The 17,390-nt window shown below is 40.2% G+C and overlaps 1 long non-coding RNA gene across 1 annotated transcript in view; it reads right to left on the bottom strand.

Moving 5' to 3' along the window:
- LOC143961271 (uncharacterized) overlaps positions 1-17,390 on the bottom strand; it is a 152,597-nt gene that overhangs the window by 97,237 nt on the left and 37,970 nt on the right. Inside the window, exon 2 of the long non-coding RNA XR_013270499.1 lies at positions 5,029-5,146. This is a non-coding gene — a long non-coding RNA (uncharacterized LOC143961271). The remainder of the gene's footprint in view (positions 1-5,028; positions 5,147-17,390) is intronic.

The following is a 17,390-nucleotide window of genomic DNA, read 5'->3' as shown; positions in this document are numbered from 1 at the left end:
ATATTCTCAGAAGTGCACAGAATACAACCAAAAAATTACCACCTCCTGCTACTACAAATCCCCCTCCCCAAGCCCATAGTCCCCACATTACAGGTCTCAAACAACAGCCCCAATCTGCCCCTAGTACAGATTGTCGCCCACAGCCCTAAATCCCCACTTCCAGCCCATCACCTAGGTACAAAACCCCCTCCCAGCCCAAACCCTTCAGTACAGAACCTCTTGGTACAGACCTTCGTCCGTACAGATCTACCAAACCAAATCCTTCAGTACAAACCCCCCAGCATAGACCTCTTCCCTCAGTACAGACTCCTCCAGTACAGGCGCCCCTTTAATACAGATTTTCTTATCAGACGCAGGTTGTTCCAGGTGAGGTCTTCTTCTTGACATGTAACTGGAGCCAAGGAGGAGCCTTTCTTTGGCTCTGAACTGCCTATACTAGCACTGCAGCATAAGTTCTGTGTCTTACAGTGGCAGTTGCGCTATGCAAAATAAAATAATTGGCTGGCACGAGCCCCCAGAGTGTCGGTACCGCTGGTAGTTTTTTTTCCCCCTACAGGCATGAGGTAAAGTTCCAATGGGTACACAGACTGCATATAAAAACCTGATGGGAGTTCCTATTCCTTCTCCTCCTGTCCAATATTAAAGCTGAAGTTTAGGTAAATAATTTTTTGCAGCACGGATATAAACTTGCCTGTAACAAAGTGCTGCCCCATGTCCAGCTGACTACTGCATAGTATAGATATCATCTTACTGCTGTGGGATCCTTCCCACAGTGCTGATCTTCCGCCACTGCAAATGTGAAAGAATGTTGCCACTTGCTGCCGCCTTCATTTATAGAACTCATAGTATTTTTCCCAGAATGCAAAGCATTTAGATGGATGACAGCATCCAACTCCAATCAATAGACACTGCAAGTTCTATGCATGGAGAAGGCAGGTAGAAGGGGCAAGAGAGCAATGCAATACTTTCACATTTGCAGTGGATGTTAACCCCAGTGGCATTGGAAGATCAGCGCTGTTGGGAGGACCCATCTACAGTGGGAAGATGATTTCTACATTACAGGGCAGGTTATGTTCCTGGTGATGCATAGAGAAAAAATAATGAATTAAACTTCAGCTTTAAAAGTACAAGAAATATTTGGTCTAGCCACATGCCGACCGGCGCACGCTGAGGTTTGTCGGCAGAATGGCACAGACAGGCAAATGGGCGTACAGGTACGTCCCTTTAAATTTACCGCCGTGCCATCACGAGCGCGTACCAGTCGGAACCTTCGCGAGTCTGATCCTGTGGATTCAATTGCCATGGGGATACCCACAAACGCCTCACAGGGCGGAAGAATGGGGAGATGCTAATGTAAACAAGCATCTCCCCGTTCTGCCTAGTGTTGTCAGAGCAGAGATCAGTGATGTGTCATAGACAGCCAAGCCCCCCCCCCCCCCCACAGTTAGAAACACGCCCCTAGGACACACTTAACCCCTACGCTGACACCTAGTGGTTACCCCCGTCACTGCCAGTGTCATTTACACAGGAATCAGTGCATTTGTATAGCACTGATTGCTGTATAAATGCCAATGGTCCCAAAAATGTGTCAAAAATGTCCAAAGTGTCTGCCATAATGTCGCAGTCCGGATTTAAAAATCAGTGATCACCGCCATTGCTAGTAAAAAAAAAAAAAAAATTAATAAAAATGCCATAAAACTACCCCCTATTTTGTAAACACTAACTTTTGCGCAAACCAAGCCATCGCTTTTTGCGATTTTTTTTTTTACCAAAAATATGTAGAATACGTATTGGCCTAAACTGATGGAAAAAAAATTGTATATTTTATTTTTGGGGGATATTTATTATAGCAAAATGCAAAAAATAATGCTTTTTTTTTTCAAAATTGTCGCTCTTTTTTTTTTTGTTTATAGCGCAAAAAATTAAAACCGCAGGGGTGATCAAATACCACCAAAAGAAAGCTCTATTTGTGGGGGAAAAAGGACGGCAATTTTGTTTGGGAGCCACGTCGCACGACCGCGCAATTGTCAGTTAAAGCGACGCAGTGCCAAATCGCAAAAAGTGCTCTGGCCTTTGGCCTGCAAAATGGTCCGGGGCTTAAGTGGCTAGAGTTGGGCTTTAACGATTACATAGTTAAATAGGAGTATTTTATATTTCCATACACTTAATGCAGGTTTTTAATAAATTTCTTTATAGTACCATCTCAACTACTCTCTGCAATCGAATGGCTACAACCATCTTCACCAATCCCCCACTGATGGTGGAACATCTTCTGTATCTGCAATTTGTCATGCAGAATAGCACTGCCTGTGTGAATAATTGATGACCATATGGGTACTAGCAATGACCTGGGGTAAACGGGCACAATTACAGCTAGCCACAATCAATAGCGAGTGATATTTAGGGCCAATGCTTTTTCTCCGTCAATAGCAAGCAACAACTAGAGTAAACACATAAACACAAAAAGCTATGCTGTGCAAGGGCCCGCTATTACTGTTCACATTATATGACAGTGATAGCTGATGGTGGATTGCTTAAAGTGCTGTGTGCTTTCCAACAAAGTGACTGGCAAAAAAACACATCTGGTTACTGCTGCTTGTAACAATTTTCTGTAAATCTATAAAATACTTTTAGAAAGATCTTCATAGTAATAAAGTTATTATATGCACATAATATTAACATATTAGCTGACAGTTACAAAATTGGCCCAGTCCCAAGAGTTGTGGTTATATATGGTAATGCTTCTGCTGGACATTCAGCACTTCACCGGCTGTGCAATTGTACCACCAGCCAAAAAGCTGCAGTGTTGTAACTTCTGGGCAGAGACCCTTCCTCCATGGAGACTTCAGTATGGCTGTCACTTGAATCTACATACCTTAGTTTGAATCGTGTTACCCAGAGGTCAAGTTCATTCCATAGCACTGGCAAGACGTATCATTACTGTACCTGGATTAGTTTCACATTCCAGCACAGAAGCTGTGCTGACAAAATGTAGAGGCCATACCTCATCGTAGACAAACACATGCATTCCTGCCCAAGGCACTGAAACATGAGAAGAGGCAATTTGTGAAACTCACAGAGCTCATAAAATTGTACCATTATTTCCATAAACCTAATAAACTAGAGGCATTTATTGAGTTTACCGTTTTAGCTTTTATACTGACTGCTGTGGCTTGTTAATATACTGTGTTTGCTAGGGGTTTTCTTCATCAAAATTCTTACCCAAAGTAAGACTCATCCTTTAGGGTTGAATATATTTTTATTATATGCAAGATAAGAAAAAAAAAAAAAAAAAAACAAGTAACAACAATGTATCACAATTATCAAGTAGGCACATTGGTAAAAAAAAAAAAAAGGGGGAAAAGAAAAAAAAAAAAAAAAGGGGGGGGGGGGACAAGAGGAGAAGGGAGGTGAGGGAGCCGAGGCGCCCCCTCCGTAGTGCAAAGTACATAAAAGTGCAAGTACGGACAGCTTTGGTGACTAGGAACATTTCGTGAAAGGAACACTCGTTTCCCCCACGCAGTGTCGTCACTCTTCGGACACTGCCCAAGTATAAGTTCTATCCGTTACCCTGTCATATGGAGGAGGGTAGCGGAAGTATCAAAGAAAGAGGCAAAGAGGGGGGGGAAGCACAGCAGATGCTTTTACAAAAGAGGCTATGTGTAATATCCTCGCTTGTTGGCATAAAATCCACCACATGTGGTAGAGCGGGGGGGGCAGATTCAAATAAGTCCATCCCCCCCAAGTATAACTTATGGTCACCCCAGCAACACCAACCTCCAGTCATAAGTGGAGCCAGGTCTGCTCTTTAGATCCTAAGATTATTGAGGAAGAGATCAGATTTGGAGTGGTGACACCAGAGGGACCACAATATGGTTAACTTGTCATATGCGTCCTCCACCTTCGCCTACAGCTCTTCCATGAGCATCATGTCGTTAAGGATATCCACCCAACCAGAAATAGGGGGGGTGGAATTTTTCCTCCAGTATAGAGAAATAACTTGGTGAGCAGCAGAGAGAAAGAAACTTAAAAGGCTCCGCCTCTGTATTAGGCTCATCCTTTAGAGTAAAGCACATTCTGTGTTGAGATAAAAGGATTTCCATGTGCTTGAACTACTGTTAATTCCTGATGATCTATTTTTATTTTTATTTTTTCATAATCTAAACATTTTAATCTTACGCATCAGAGAAAAAATTCACAAATTAAGAGTCTCTTTGTAATACCGAATCAGGGATGGAGGTAGATGAATTTATACATTCATTGCCTCATTTAAAGTCCCAACTTCCCCCCTCCCCCCCACTTTTTGTATAGTAAAAAGTCTAAAATATTTTTTTTTCTTCAAAATTTTCTTTCATTTATATTGCAAAAAAAAAATAAAATAAAATAAAAAACTAGTGATGCACAAATACCACCAAAAAAAAAAAAAAAGTCTATTTGTGTGAAAAAATGTCATTTGGGTACAGTGTTACATGACCACTCAATTGCCAGTTAAATTAGCGCAGCTCTGAATAGCAAAAACGCCCTGGTCATGATGGGAGTAAAACCTTCCAGAGCTAAGGTGGTTGAAATTCCATTGCAATCTGCTTACCTTTATACATATTGCAAGTCTACTTATCTACTATATATTAGTAGCATAGGGAACACATTCTTAAGAAACACTTATGTAATAATTGCAAAAAAAATGACAAGACTCAATGACAATATTCCTTTAAGGGCCTAATAAAATAATCCATTGTGTATACATTGTTTATTAAGGAAGTGAAGGAAATCAAGCAATGAACCAAGAGAGCATAACAACAGCCAACATCAAAACACAGGAAGAGGCTGCTCTGTTGGACAAGGCTGTCCTAATATCATGAGTACAGCTATATTATGGAGGGAAATAGTTCATTTAATAGCTATTTGATGAACAAACCCTTGTGAAATACATTATAGCTGTCAACAACAAAAAAACAAAACAAAAAAAACACACAATTCAAAAGGGAAATTATTAACTTTTTAAACCGGAAAATAAACAAAGGTTCTTACCGCAATCATAAGCTCTACGGGATTCCATATGTGTGTCTGATCACCACTGGAGATATTCCTTTTGTAGGCCACCATACATTTGTGTTTCCCACACAGGGTCGTTGACAGTCTCTGAAAACTGCAAAAAAGAGTACCAAAGAATAATGCTCCTATTATACCAGGAACATGCACACATGACCAAAAATGTTCACAGATAATAGACAGGCTCCAATTGAGGCCTGTGTGTTCTTCATAAAATAACAAAACTGAGAAATATTTTTCAATGTCAATCTACTGCTCCCTGTCATCGTGAGCAGTGATCGCTGTCATGTTATTTTTATATTGTATATTTTTACAAAAAATATGTAGAAGAATAAATATCAGCCTAAACTGAGAAAAAAAATGTTTATATATTTTTGGGGGATATTTATTATAGCAAAAAGTAAAATATATTGCTTTTTCTTTTTTTTTTTTTCTTTTTTTTTTTTAAATTGTCGCTTTTGTTTATAGTGCAAATAATTAAAACCACAGAGGTGTTTAAATACCACCAAAAGAAATCTCTATTTTTGGTAAAAAAAGGACGTCAATTTTGTTTGGGTGCAAGGTCGCAGAACTGCGCAATTGTCAGTTAAAGCGACGCAGTGCCGTATCGCAAGAAGTGCTCTGGTCAGGAAGGGGGTAAATTTTTCCGGGCTGAAGTGTTTAAGGAACACAAAATTAATATACAATCCTCTATACAAAATAAACCAGCTGGTTATACACATTGAACATTTTAAAAATACAAACACTCCTATGGTGGAAAAACAGCCCCCCCAAGGTAAAACCTTCCAGAAAGGGTCTGAAGGAAATTGATCCATTTAGGCCAGGGAGTTTGTTGGCGTTGAGATGGAAAATCCACCTTTGTTCGCGTTGCAACAGAATCTTATGCCAATCCCCTCTCCATATACCAGAATGTATACGGTCGAGGATTAGGAGAGAGAGATTCTAGGGAAAACCCCATTGTGTATGTCGGTAACATGTCTGCCCAATGGAGGACCTGGGTTACACGTCCTCATTGAAGTAATGTGGGGATAAGCTCTTCACCAGAATTTCTGTATCATCTTCCCATCATTAAAAAAAAAACATGCAGTCACAGATGAGATACGATACACCACACTGGGCGTTTAACAGTTGGCATAGTGTTGTGGTCTATAGCGTTCACCATTGGTTAAAAGGATATTTTTTGATGTATTCAAAAACCAACAGAAATTGCATCCACCACCGGTAAAAGTTCCTGCATGTATAAACTCCAGGGCACCTACAAAAACAAAAATCATTGGTCTTCCTATCGAATCGGCTATTCTAAGAAATGATAGGTTTTATACAGTCCAAGCCCTTGTGTGGTATGGAACTGTACAGAGCCTCCACGTCTATGGACACCAGGGCTGACGTGGAGGGAATGCACAGTCCATCAATATTTCGCAGTAAATGCATGGTATCATGTATGTAGCTTGGTAGATTGGTTACATAGGAACATAGGTGTCCATCCAGAAAACCACTTAACCTTACTGTTATTGAGCCATTGCCCGATATAATCTGCCTCCCTGATGGCCAGTGCATTCTCTTATGTAACTTTGGCAGAGTAAAATTTTGGCGTACGTGGTAATTGGGTTCGTATATAGTCCCATTCAGATTTGGTCATTATGTTTTCAGCATATGCATGGTCAACCGGGTTGTAGAACTCCTGATGGAATCTCTAAATTCTGGTATATGTAATTTTACAATACCTTTTTTTGGGGTTTAAAATCCTTTTGCACATGTTCACATACATGTCATTGCCCATAACAACAATGTTCCCCCCTTTGTTAGAGGGTTTTTATAATTAGCAAAGGATTGTCTGTTAGTGATCTCAGTGCTTCTTTTTTGGCCCTAGATAAATTGTAATGATTGTGTTGCGAGGTCTTAATTTTGCAGATCTCACTACTAGTAAGTTTCACAAAGACAAAAGACATTTGAATTTGTATTCAATGTGGAAAACTTATCCAACTTCTTTTTATAAATACATGATGGTGGCATGGGGGGGGTTCTGTTTGATCAAAACGTCCAAAAAGGTGCTCCAGATTGACCTGATCAATTAAGTCTGGGGTATCGTTTTCCTCTAGGAGATCAATCAAAAAGGTATCTGGGCTTTAAATTCCTGACAAATTCTCTGAAACACCTTTGGCGATGGCTTATGCTAGAGAAATGAACATTCAATTCGAGGGCAACAGCTCTGGTGGACATTCCTGCAGTCAGCATGCCAATTGCACGCTCCCTCAAAACTTGCGACATCTGTGGCATTGTGCTGCATGATAAAACTCCACATTTTAGAGTGGCCTTTTATTGTGGCCTGCCTAAGGCACACCTGTGCAATAATCATGCTGTCTAATCAGCATCTTGATATGCTACACCTGGATGTATTATTTTGGCAAAGGAGACGGGCTCACTAACACAGATTTAGACAGATTTGTGAACAATATTTGAGAGAAATAGGCCTTTTGTGTACATAGAAAGTCGAAGTACATCTTTGCATTCAGTTCATGATAAATAAGGGCAAACACAAAAAAGTGTCGTGTTTATAATTTTTCTCAGTGTATGTTGAGTCACACTCTTCTCTCCAATTTGCAAGACAGAAGAGCAACTTGCAGAAAGCAGTTGTCTGTTCTGTTGGAATCTTGGATGAATATTGAAAAAAAAAAGCTAACCTGAAAGGCCTGTAGTAGTGACTAAATAGGGATGTAGGCTAGGGTTGCCACCTCATCCCTTTAAAACCGAACACATATTAATTACACAGGTTCTGTGGCTGATTAAGATGGTAATTGAACTCACTCTGTGCCTTATCTGCATTAAAATTAGCCTCAAAACCTGTGTAATTCATATGTGTTTGGGTTTAAAGCAGGGGTGCCCAACCTTTTGAAGAGCGAGGGCCACTTAAACGACTTGGTAACCGATCGCGGGCCACAATGAGCAGAGTGGTGGATGGCATGTCCGTGTCCACTCTGCATTTGGAGGGCGGACAAGGACACAGCCCACAATACTTTTTAGCAGATCGTATTGGAGGTAGAATACAAGTCGGTTTATATCTGCCACTACTTAGAGGGGAATTGAGGATCCAATTGGTCAGACTGTCGGACTGACTGTGTGAAAGGGGTCCAAGGCTGCTTTCACACTGATGCGCTGTGGTTTACCTGCTTTCAGAAAGCTCACCAAACTTGCAGGTAATAATAGAAGTCTATGGCTCAGTGCAGGTAACCCACAGGTAAACTGCTCTGCACCTGCAGATCAGTTTGAAAGCAGCCCATTAACCACTGCAGAAAAGATATGCCCATATATACACACACTGTGATTTTAGTAATAAACTGACCTTCAACAGTATTTTCTATTCTATCCCAGAGCAGGAGGTCGCGGGCCACATGTGGCCCCCGGGCCACTGGTTGGGCTCCCCTGGTTTAAAGGGATGAGGAGGCAACCCTGAGGTAGGGAGAAGGAAAAAGCTGAAATATAACAAATTTGATAAGAAACAAACAAGTAGCCATGTCACAGCCAAAGATATCGGATGGGTTTAGGAGAAAAGGCTATAATAGGTTTGGGGACGAAAAAGTGGTTAAGCGTTAGGGGTTTCATTCACTACCAACTTCTCCCACATTCTATGACACCTATCTCAAAAGTTTAATTCCTTATAAGTAGTCTCAATTTTATCAGCTGGACATCTTTAATCACGACATCATTTAGATGGGTGATCAAGTTGCTCCCGTTTTAAAGTTATTAACCACTAGCCAACCAGCGCACGACAAATGTACATCGGCACAATGGCACGGCTGAGAAAATGGGCATACAGGTACATCCCCCATTAAATCGCATCACTGTGGGCGCACGCGCCTGCCACATGCTCCGTGATCGTGATTGTGTCAGAGCGTTAGAACGCGAAGATGTAAACAAGGCATTTCCCCATTCTGCCTAGTGACATGACAGGGATCTACTGCTCCCTGTCATCAGGAGCAGTGATCCCTGTCATGTGAGTGGAGGCCCACCCCCCCCCCCCCCCACCGTTAGAACACCTCCCTAGGACACACTTAACCCCTTGATCGCCCCCTAGCGTTTAACCTCCTTTCCTGCCATTGTCATTTACAAAGTAATCTGTGCATTTTTATAGCACTGATCATTGTATAAAAATTACAATGGTCCTAAAATGGGGTCAAAAGTGTCCGATGTGTCCGCCATAATGTCGAAGTCACGATAAAAAAATTGCAGATCGCCCGCCATTACTAATTAAAATGCTATAAATCTATCCCCTATTTTGTAGGCGCTATAACTTTTGCGCAAACCAATCAATATTCGCTTAGAGATTTTTTTTTTTACCAAAAACATGTAGAAGAATACATATTGGCCTAAACTGAGAAAAAAAATGTTTTTTTTTATATATTTGTTGTGGATATTTATAATAGCACAAAGTAAAAAAAAAAAAAAAAAAAAAAAAAAAAAAGTTTGTTTTTTTACAGTGCAAAAAATAAAAACCGCAGAGGTGATCAAATACCACCAAGAGAAAGCTCTATTCGTGGGGGAAAAAAAAAAAAAAAAAAAGGATGTCAATTTTGTTTTGGTGCAACGTCACATGACCGCGCAATTGTCAGTTAAAGCGACAGTGCCATATCACAAAAAGTGCACTGGTCAGGAAGGGGGGTAAATCCTTCCAGGGCTGAAGTGGTTAAACATCTAGTAGCTATCAGAATATAAGCTTAGTTTTTTAAGGTTTTTAGAGATGTTTTGGTGGTGGGCCCAAAATGTAGAAAATAAAATTTAGAGAAATCCCAAAGTGCCAGTAGTTAAATATTTGACAGTTTACTAGGAGAACGTTCATGGTTTGTTGTATCACCAGTGTCTTCTGGCAATATTAGAGTTCGAGAAGTGTAAAAAATAAAGGGTGTATGACATTGGTAGTAAAGAATTTAATATTGTTTTTCTCTATGTGTACATATGGTACGTTTGAGTTTGTGAGCAGAGTTATCAAGTTTGGAAAATACATTTCCTTGCTTAGCACCTCTTCCCATTTCCCCAAATAAATGCATTTAGGAAAGTGATTAATGAACAAGGCCATTTTAACTTTGCATAATGGGACTCCTATATTAACCGTTTGTCGACCCGCCGCAGTACATTTACTGTGGCAGGTTGGCCAGTACAGGCACACTCATGTACCTGTACATGACGGCTTTCTTCCGGGTCCACTCGCCCATGTGTGTGCAGACCTAGAACATGGCGCTGCCATTCACTGCAGCACAAGCTGATCAGCGGGTCCCAACCAATGATTTATGTCTGGCACCTGATGATCAGCCGAACAAATGACAGAAGAGAGGCCTTTGCTGCTGTCCGCAGTGTCCCGTTTTTTTTTTCTCCTTGAAAAGCAGACAGTAAAAACTAGCACATGATTTAGTAAAAACAGCACGAAGTACACACACTAAAATATTGCTAGGCACACACTTAACCCCTTGATCACCCTAGATGTTAAATTCCTTCCCAGCCAGTGTCAGCACAGTGACAGTGTTTATCAGGGATCTGCAATTAGCGGACCTCCAGCTGTTGCAAAACTACAAGTCCCATCATGCCTCTGTCTCTGGGTGTCATGATTGCGGCTGTCAGAATCTTGCTATGCCTCATGGGACTTGTAGTTATGCAACAGCTGGAGGTCCGCTAATTGCATATCCCCGGTGTATATTATCATTGATCGCTGTATTTGTGTCACTAGTGATTTTAGTGGCAGTTAGTCAGTTCCCTCCACATCAGTGTCAGACTGCCCACCGCACTATTGCAGTCCAAATTTAAGTTGTTGCTCACCGCCATTACTAGTAAAAAAAAATTCCAGTATCTATACCAGACATATGCAATTAGCGGACCTCCAGCTGTTGCAAAACTACAAGTCCCATCATGCCTCTGCCTCTGGGTGTCATGCTTGTGGCTGTCAGAGTCTTGTTATGCCTCATGGAACTTGTAGTTCTGCAACAGCTGGAGGTCCGCTAATTGCATATCCCTGATCTACACCATAGTTTGTAGATGCTATAACGTTCAAGCAAAGCAATCAATATACACTTATTGAGACTTTTTATTTTACCAAAGACATGTAGCAGAATACATGTTGGCCTAGATTTTTGAAGAAATTCAAATTTTACACATTTTTTTATGGATAGGTTTTATAACAGAAAGTAGAAAATATTTTTTCAAAATGTTGTGTCTTTTTTTTTTTATTTTGCAAAAAATTAAAAACCCAGTGGTGATCATCTACCACCAAAAGAAAGCTCTATTTGAGCAAAAACAAATTATATACATTTTATATTAGGTACAGCATTGCATGGCCATGCAATTACCAGTTAAATTAGCGCAGTGCTAAATAGCAAAAAAATGAAGTGGGTAAAACCTTCCCAGAGCTCAAGTGGTTAAGGTCCGTCCCTACACTACATTTCAAACAGATGGGATTGATAAATACCGGTACCTTCTTTTCTGAGCAGGAGGGCCTATTGTGCAGGTAGCAGAGAAAATCTATAAAGTAGCACACAAGAGGTAAGCTTCTGTATAAATACTAAGAACTTGAAGAAAAAAAAAAAAGTTTTCCAAAGCTAAATTATATTGTTCAGCAGACTGTCTGGTATTACGGAAAAACAAAGAAAAGGATGTCACTACATATCCCTTTTTTTGATCAGATAAGGTTTGGTTTTGATTTTTTTTTTTTTTTTATGAAAACCAGTGTGTAGCACTCCACATTAACACTTGGATAGATTTAAAATTTTTCAGGGTTTTTAACATAAACTTTCACAACATTGATTTAATACCAGACCAAAAGTATTTAAAGCATTGTACTAATTGCAACACCAATCAATCTTTTATAAAAAAAATTGACTCAGACATTCTATAGATAGGCAACTCCTATCCTCATATTTATTAGTGGTTCCAAATTAATAATAACTACTGCAGTAGGGAACAGACACAAAAGATACGCTCAGCATCTTTCCAAATAACGGTTCTGCTTTATTATGATTAATATTACAATTGTACGTTTACGGTAACAAGGGGCGTTACATAGGCAGGCCAATTCTAATCAGCACTCGAAAGAATGCAAACATGTACTGAAAACATTATTAGTGCCACATACAAAATAGAATACAATTATATACAGAACTTACAAATTTCCATTACAAAATAAAAAACCCTGAGCCAGTACCAAATCACAGTTCTGAAAAAATAAATAAAAATCTACATGTTAAAAAAACAATATTATAAATAAATGTGTATAAATGTGTTGATCTAATAGGATGCTGCGAAAAGCCAACTTGTGTTCCCACAGTGAACATATATGTAATAAGAAAACAGCATAGTGCTCCCTTACCATAAAACTTATATCTAATGTTCACTGAATGGTAACAATTACACTTTAAGTGAATATAGTTATATACACACACACACACACACACACACACACACACCAAATAATGACCAGTTATTGAAATAAATGAATACAATCTGTGCTGTCACCCCAACATATATAAATGGAAAGATTCTTAACCACTTGAGACCCGCAATACGTCTATTGACGTCATGGGGTTTCGCTGGTTATATCTAAATGATGCCTGAGGCCACAGACATCATTCAGATATTGCCGTTTTCAGCTGGCGATTCCCTGCACCATAAGAATGATCATAGTGGCTGTTCCACCGCTTGATCGTTCTTACGGGCGGCGGGAGGGGAAGGCCCCCCTCCCGCCGCCCTCCGGTGCTTCTACCGACTCACCGTTTCCATCGGTGAGTCGTCACAGGATCCGCCGGCCCCAGCAAGTGATCATAGAGATTTCCGGCGGACTAGATTGTCCCCGGAGTCTCTATGATCATTCGGAGGCCGGGCGCGATGTTATGACGTCACGCCCGGCCTAGGTATTCAAATTAACGGCGCCGATCTGGCTAGGAAGCCATGATCGTTTTTTTTTGTTTTTTTTATTCTTCCCAGCCTAGAGGTGAGATATGGGGTCTTATTGACCCCATATTTCATTGTAAATAGGTCCGATCGTGCCATATTCCTATTACAAGGGATGTTTACATTCCTTGTAATAGGAATAAAAGTCATCAATTTTTTTTATTTTTTTAAGTGTAAAACTAAAAAAATTAAAATAAAATTAATAAAAATAAATAAAAATTTAAAGCGCCCCTGTCCCCGTGAGCTCGCACACAGAAGCGAACGCATACGCAAGTCCCGCCCACATATGAAAACGGTGTTCAAACCACACATGTGAGGTATCACCGCGAACGTTAGAGCGAGAGCAATAATTCTAGCCCTAGGCCTCCTCTGTAACCCAAAATATGTAACCAGTAAAAAAAAAAAATTTTAAGCGTCGCCTATGGGGATTTTTAAATACCAAAGTTTGGCGCCATTCCACGAGCGCGTGCAATTTTGAAGCGTGACATGTTGGGTATCTATTTGCTCAGCGTATGCTCCTCTTTCACATTATGCAAAAAAATTGGGCTAACTTTACTGAAACTTTTTTTTCTGAAAAAAACGCGTTTGAAAAATTGCTGCGCAAATACCGTGCGAGATAAAAAGTTGCAATGACCGCCATTGTATTCTCTAGGGTCTTTGCTAAAAAAAACATATATAATGTTTGGGGGTTCTATGTAATTTTCTAGCAAGGAGAGAAATGTCAGAATTGGCCTGGGTCCGAAGTGGTTAAACCAAAAAAAAAAAAAAAGTGTATCCATAAGTCCCAATTTGATCAGTTCAAGAACCATAGGTTTTCCCAAAGATCGTGATTACACTGGAATACAATGCCACCACAGATCATCCAATACAGATCCAATTATTCTCCACCACTATGCGAATTTGCTGCTCACCTTAGAAATATGAAAAGTTAGGTCAAAATTTCGCTCTGTGATTCCACTTTAAGGCATAACTCTACTTCCCTCTCTGGTCCCTAGGGAGCTCAATAACCAAGCCTCTCTGTCACAGTTCACAGCCGATGGAATTGCTTCAAATGTAGAACACAGAAGAAAGGCCATAGTGTAATGTTGATAAAGGATATCTCTAGTTTTACAGCCAAATGAACACTTACAATCTAAAAACACTTTTCCCAGTAAACGCATACAAAAATGAAAGCACCGCTTCTCATCACTACTTCTGGATTTTGCAGCAACCGGAAGTGACGTCACCCTGCTCCGACACATTGCGCCACAAAATCACATGACTTCTGTGGCTCCCAGGTTTGGCGTGCATTTTGCATGTAGGTACCCTGCCTGGTAGGGATAGAACTAGTAGCAAGGAAAGATTTCCAATGAGGAGGGAAAGCGTAGGGCTCACAACTTCTCTGGACATCTATCTACTTGCTTGCCAGGCTGCATTATGTCCCACTCAACAGGGGCTGTCAGTTCAGCTGAATCCTTGTGAACTATCTTTGCATTATTTCAATACAAGTTCTTTCATCGCACTTTGACTTTGTCTTATTGCTGTGGCTCCCCACCTACATGCTGAGCTGCTGCCATTACCCAAGGGGAAACCTATAACCTTAGTGCCCCAGAAAACCACCATTTCCCCATGAGGTGGGAGCAGATCCATCACCCCCCTGCACCCTAACCTCAATATTCCTAGGTTTGTTTTTTACTGAATGAGCACCCAACGTTTCAAAGATAGAAGAACTCTTACAGCTGGCCAGCTCCCCCTCCTCTGGGAACCCAGGCTCTCTGGCTCTCGTTCTTCCATACTTAAGGAATATAGACACAGGTCTAGAATTGAAGGCTTCTTCCAGCTCTCCATGGTCCCAATTCCCAGCAGATTCCTGGGGACATTAGGACTGGAGGGAATACATCAAGACCATGGGAACACACTAAGAAATGGAAACATTTTTTGCAGTGACTTGAATCCAGTTACAAATCAGATTCAATCCATGTGATCCAAGCTCCAGACACAACACTTGAAAACCAATGACCTTGACCAGTTCTACTACATTCTCTGCCACAGTACACACTCAGGTGAAACAGCTCCCAAATCTTATACTCCATTTACAAAACCAAGGTGGGTATAATGCTATTCCAAGAAACCCATTTTTTTTTTTAATTGACATATGAGAAAACAATACAAATGACCAAACAAATCAGCATCTTATAAAAAATGCAAACACAAAAGTTAGAAGCTTCCAAAAGAAACAATCAATTCAGGTTTACATTAAACAGCCATATGGCTATATCTTCTTCACTGAATACGGTAAGAATACAAATAAAGCTTGGCATACTGTATAAAACAGGAATGAAACAACAGCACAAAAGACTAGCACAATATATGGTTATATCCTTTAAAAAAGCAGTTATGACAGAAAAGAAAGAGGGGATGACTTTCAGGCATTCCATTTGGCATCAAAGAGGTGCATTGTATCAAATAGCATTTGCTGAATACATTCCCAAGAAATCAATTTTTAAGTCAATCGCACTCCCACCTATCACAAGCGTAGCGCTACCCCCTGAGGAACCACTTAATGCATGTTTGGTTCTGCATCCTGCCTCTCAACCCCAAGAACAGTCTCAACCCCTCTGGCACACCAGCTTGGTAATATTAGTGTGGGACTGCCAGCAATAGAGAGAAAACAGAGTAATGATAAACCATGAAGTATATTTACCGAAGCTCTGGGTTTCGTCACTTCACCAGCTGTGGTAGTAAATAGAGACTCACACACAATATCAATGAATGAATCAAGTAGCCCAGACGGGGTTCATTGTTTTCAATGGACAAACAGCGGCAAAGTTTATTTATTTTTCTAAGCAAAACTGCTTTTTTATATTTCTTTATAATTCAATATTGGTACGTATATTGGACATGCTCATATATTACAAATGTTGATGCTGCCTTGAAAGATGTTCTGTTAAAACTATTCTTACTTTTTTTTCAGAATATATCTATACTTTCTCCTAAAAATGCCTCTGAGGAAGGGATATTTTTCCTGAAACATGTCAGGCTAATGGAGGAAATCTATGTTCACCTTTGAATTTGTAAAAAATGTATCATGTGTAAATTTCTCCTTGTTTTGCACAAAATGCACTGTAGAAATGGTTGTCGTGTTTTTATACATGCTTTTTAACTATTTTTCAAAATAAATGATATTTTATGATGGGTCTTCTTTCTGTTCGCCCCTAAAGTCCCATTGTACCGGAGGGGATCTTGTGTCCCTTTTTTTAGGGTCCTTATACAGTTAATACTGGGATGTTGGCAACACTCTATTGAGAATGCAATATTTCTCTTTGTGGTTCACCACTTTATAGTTGACAATATCAATGAACCACTCAGAAAGTTTACTAAAATGGATATTAAATTCAATGAACAATGTGATTAAACAGAAACAATAAATGACAGTTGATAACAGTCAGTATAGATATGAAAACGGTGATTCAATAATCACGTATGCAGACAGGTGTACAATGGGACAAGTGTTCAATATGCTTCAAAACCTATATTAAAAACAGCTTCCCACCGAGGCCTCAAAACACACACACACACCAAACTGAAATATAATGTTATTTACATTCAATGCAATATTTAACCTGTACTCAAAGGCTCCCCCATGGTTGTAATTCAGTCTCCAAACTACAAAAATAGAATTGTGATGCTTTTTAGAAGATGATAACATTTCCTTGACGCCAGATATCTTCAGCTAGCCTGTAGTTTAAACTGCAGTATTTGTAATCCAACAGGGCAAAAGAGAGAAAGCAAACTGTAGAATAAATGATACATTGATAACTGTGTAACTGAAGAAATATGGCACTTGTAACTTTTTCCTTATGTGCGAGTGTAATACAGTATTGATCCTACAGCACAGGGGACAAAAAACCCCAGGGTGCTGCTGCATATATCCTGTGAATAAGTAGAATCACCTCTGTGGAACTACAAGACTCAGCAACAGTCTGTAAAATAACTCATTCAGCAAACAGTACACTCTACTGAAATGGGCAGGTGCCCTCTCACCACAATAGATTCAGAGGCTGTGAGGCTCCATCAAGATTCCCCTCCTGATGTCTCAGTCTGATGAAAAAAAAATTGTGCCACCACACAGTACCGCTCCTCCGGATGGTCAAGATGCAGGAAAACTTCCATATGTCCTGGCACTGCACACCAATCCGCTTGCTAAGCTGGCAGGGCTGTACTCTGAAGTCCCTCAGAGGCTGGCAATCCTGCTCCATGCCGTAGACCGCAGTCTCTCAGCCCAGGTCACACACACACACAGACCTCCTGCTGGTTATTGAATGGCGTCCGGAGAGAGTGAAAGCAGGCCATGCCTGTTTTTTTATCTGTTTACCCAGCAGGCTAGTCTGTGACTTGGCATTGTGGGTCTAGTAGTTCCCAGACTGATTTAA

Source organism: Lithobates pipiens, unplaced genomic scaffold (assembly GCF_037356315.1).
Source record: "Lithobates pipiens isolate NorthernLeopardFrog02 unplaced genomic scaffold, aLitPip1_a1.2 Scaffold_1, whole genome shotgun sequence".
Classification (NCBI taxonomy): Eukaryota; Metazoa; Chordata; class Amphibia; order Anura; family Ranidae; genus Lithobates; species Lithobates pipiens.
This window is presented reverse-complemented; position numbering and strand designations above follow the sequence as displayed.